The sequence below is a fragment of the Dasypus novemcinctus genome, chromosome 30, assembly GCF_030445035.2.
Source record: "Dasypus novemcinctus isolate mDasNov1 chromosome 30, mDasNov1.1.hap2, whole genome shotgun sequence".
NCBI lineage: Eukaryota > Metazoa > Chordata > Mammalia > Cingulata > Dasypodidae > Dasypus > Dasypus novemcinctus.
This window is the reverse complement of record NC_080702.1, coordinates 39,225,604-39,229,953: the sequence shown is the minus strand read 5'-3', so window position 1 is coordinate 39,229,953 and position 4,350 is coordinate 39,225,604. Positions and strand designations below refer to the sequence as shown.

General features: G+C 36.5%; 1 pseudogene; it reads right to left on the bottom strand.

The window, feature by feature from the left end:
- Positions 1-2,057: 2,057 nt before the first annotated feature.
- Positions 2,058-3,019, bottom strand: LOC139437898 (olfactory receptor 7A17-like; annotated as a pseudogene).
- Between the last annotated feature and the right edge of the window lie 1,331 nt (positions 3,020-4,350).

Sequence of the window (4,350 nt, the reverse complement as noted above, 5' to 3'; positions counted from 1 at the left end):
AGCCTCTGTGGCAGGTAAAACATCTCCTTGCCAACTTCTCCTGCCTGCTCTGTGGAACACAGTGATTCATTCAGAAGCCTGTTTTGATGTGGGGGCATTTTCAGGACTGGGAGCTGTCCTGGGTGGTGCTGCAGAGATATTTACCAGGCATTGTATGTCTTCCCATGGCTCACTGGGTGGACTGGGGAAGACTGTAAACTATAATGTGGACCATTGACCATGTGATGCAACAGAGCTCAGAGATGTATTCAACAAGTGCAATCAATGTCCCGTGATGATGGAGGAGGTTGTTGTTATGGGAGGGGTGGGGTGAGGGGGATGTGGGGTATATGGGGACCTCATATTTTTTTAATGTAATATTAAAAAAATAAAAACAAAAAAAAGAAGCCTGTTTACAAGCACAGGAGTTTTTTTTTTTTTTTTTAACACATTTCCATTCGTTCTTCACCTGCTTGCAGCCTGTCAAATCTGCAGGCTGCGGTGTAAAATATAAGGCTTCAAAGTAAAAGCGAAAAGGAAGTAAAAGGAAAGCTCACTCATCCCCCCAAAAATCTACTTTTTCCTAAAGGTGATGGAAATACTTTCTTCACTACCCTCACTTATCAACCAAATTGTTGGGACCCATATTGCATCTGCATTACCTGTTTTAAAAAGGGTAGGAGAGAGCTAACACCCCAGATGGCCTTATACCATGGTTTCAGTGCCCAGAGGAGTCATTCTGGTGGTGCATATTCATCACATTATACCTGCCTTGGACATATTAAAAGCCAAAATGTTTAACTTAATCATTCCATATTGTTTGCAGTAACCTCTAAAGACAGTGCCTAAGAAAGATTTTGAAGGACTGGTTTATGTGAAAATTTATTTTCCTGGTAACCATAATTCAAGGAATGTGGAGTGAGATGGGTCTTTTATTTGCACTGGAGATACTTCCAGACAGAATGATAAGCTGAAGATTTTTAATTCTCAGATTATGATGCAATCAAACCACGGAAATTTTATGAGCCTGCATGAATGAAATATCCTTCTATGAATATTGCAGTTTTGATGTGGATATGACTTAAAAGCAGAGCCTGAACCTGTGGGCTAATAAATTACAAACAAAAAGACTGAATTCAAAGGTTTCCCAAGTGAATACAATTATTTTTTCCCAAAACATTGCTCCCAGCTCAGAACAATCATAAATCCCAAACGGCATTCTGATTTGCCAGTTGTAGTGACAGTCCTTGGATGAAGAAATGGATGAAGCATTCACCTTAGTCTGTCTCACAAAGAACAAAGTAGGTCTACATAAAAACCTACAATTATGGCCTACTATCTGGGTTAAATAGTTAAGAAGACATAGTTGTAAATGGGGAAAGCATGCATATTGCCTTTTATGATCTATAAATGTGTACTGTTATTATAGGAAGTACCAAGAGAAATTTCCTGGAAATTTCCTTTACCTATGAAAAAAATTTTTAAACGGCAATGTTAAATTCCTGGAAGAATCACAGAAATTATTGAGACCATCAATTTTTGAAGAATCAGGGATTGTTACGTCGAGAACAATTTCACTTATCGTATCATTGGATATGAGCAGGAGAAAGGACCAAATTGGAGTTGAAATGTGATTATTGTAAACCAAATCAGATGATGTCTCCATTTCAGGATGTGACATCTTTCTGGAGTGAATGAATGAAAACTCCGGAAGCTGCTCCCCAGCCTGTGGAGTGAGATTATTTTTCACAAAAATCATACAATACAATGAGTTGCTTTCATCTGGCAGTGACTGCAGTACACCTTCATCCCTCCAGAACCTGCAATAATTATATATGTATGGAAGTACCTTTCCTAAATATTTTACTGCTGAATGTCCAAACAGTAGTTTCTGCCTTCAATACTGATTCCAGGGAAAACAATGAGAGATCTCAGGATGCTAAATAATTCTGAATAAACAGGTCTCCTTGATATGTAAAAATTTTAAAAAATTGAATTCTGAAAATTGAATAACAAATTATCTCTCTAGTCACTTACAAAGTTTCTATATTTATATCTCCCAGTGTTTAATCACTGTGTTATGAACATTTTTCTAAACTTGACACAAAGGGTTCTTTTACAGAGAGAATGCTTCTCAGTTTTTTTAAGCCCTGCTTTATGTCCTTGTTTCTAAGACTGTAGATAAAAGTGTTCAGCATGGGAGTGACCACCATGTACATCACTGAGGCTACTGCAATTGCCCTTAAGTTTTGGGTAGCAGCAGAGCTAAGATATACTCCAAGCCCTGTGCTATAAAACAAGGTCACTACTGAGAGGTGAGACCCACAAGTTGATAAAGCTTTATACTTGCCCTCCATTATTGAAATTCTCAAAATGGAGGATGCAATCTTAGAATAAGAGAAAAGGATTCCAATGAAGGGAATAACACTGAGAAGTCCAGTTTCAAAATACAGCACTAGTTCATTGAGGAAAGTGTCAGAACAAGCCAGTTGGATCACCTGGTTAAGTTCACAGAAAAACTGCGGCATTTCCAACTCTGTACAAAAAGACAATCGCAAAACCATTAAGTCATGCAAAAGGGAGACACAAACACTCAATAACCAGGATGTCAGCAGCAGGAGGCCACAGACCTGGGGTTTCATGATGACTGTACTGCAGAGGGTGACAGATGGCCACAAAGCGGTCGTAAGCCATTGCAGTCAAGAGGGAGATTTCTAATTGCCCAAAAAGTATGAAAAAAAAACATCTGGCTGAGGCAGTTTTCATAAGTTATAGTCTTGGTCTTTGTCTGGATGTTCAGCAGCATCTTTGGGACAGTGGTGGAGGTGAAACAGATATCTTTAAAAGACAAGTTGGAGAGGAAGAAGTACATGGGTGTGTGAAGGTGGGAGTCAGTGATGATGGACAAGATGATGAGCAGGTTCCCAAATACGATGACCAGGTACATGGACAGGAACAGTCCAAAGATGAGAAGTTGCAATTCAGTATCCTCTGAGAGACCAAGGAGGACAAATTCTAAAACATTTGTTTGGTTTTCCATGTACCTGATGAAAGTACTAGAAAAGAGACCAGAACAATGAGAATATGGCCACAAACAATGACACACAAATTATCATAAATTCTATGGCTCGTATATACATTAAATTCACGATTTCCTCTTATATATATATATATATATATATAGAGAGAGAGAGAGAGAGAGAGAGAGAGAGAGATCTAGTATGCTTTAATGGAAAATGTCAGAGAAAACAAATGTTCCTACTTCTCCTTAATAATTTTGGGGAATCGCTCTCCTTGTCCATAATTGGAAATATATACTCATGGCAATAATTTCCACTACAAATTCTCTTAAAATTTATTTTATTAAGCATATATTTTAACCACTAATTTTGTACCCTTTGATGAAAAAGGTTGAAGTAATGTTTATTAGTAATGGTAGCACCACATTTAAATGAAATTAATATTACCACATTTTACAGAAAAATGTGTTTAATATCAATCATACTTTTATAAGTCAAATGTAATATATAAAATTTCTGAAATAAAACATACAAGAAAATCTAGGGACCAGGGTTTGGAGATGAGAGTTTTGATCTAATAGCCAAATCATGAAAAAGAGAGAAGAAAATGTATAACTTTGGCTTTATTGAAATATAAAACTGCTACTCTCTGAAAGAATTGATAAGGGAATGAAAAGAAAATCAATAGGATTGGGGAAAATATTTAAAGAACACATGTCTGATAAATGCTTTGTATTCAAAGATATAAATACCTCTTTACACCCAACAATAAGAAAGCAAATACACAATTTAAAATTTGGCAAAATTACTGAACAGAATCCTCACCAAGAACATATACTGTTGGCACATAAGCATAAACAAAGAGAGGTCAACAACATTGGCATAAGGAAATTTCAAATTTGAAACCACAATGATATTTCACCACATGCTTATTAGGATAGTTAAAAACCTGAGCACTAAAAATAACAATTGCTGGTAAGGATGTGGCACAATATAGGCTCTTGTTCATTATTGAGAATACAAAATGGTAGAAGCAGAAGACAGTTTAGCTGTTTCTTGCAATACTAAGTATCATGTTCCCACACAATTCTACAATTGTGACCTTAGGTACATATGTAGCTTATATGAAAACTTAAGTCCACACAAACACCCATGGATGGATATTTCTAGCAGGTATATTTATATTCTCCAAAATCTGTAAGCAGCCAAAAAGTCATTCCATGGGTGAATAAACACTGTGCTATACCTATACGAAGCAATATACTCTGAGTTCAAAAAGAAATGTTCCATCTATCCACAAAAGGGAGGATGAATCTCAAATGACTGCTGCAAATTGAAATAAATGAAGGTA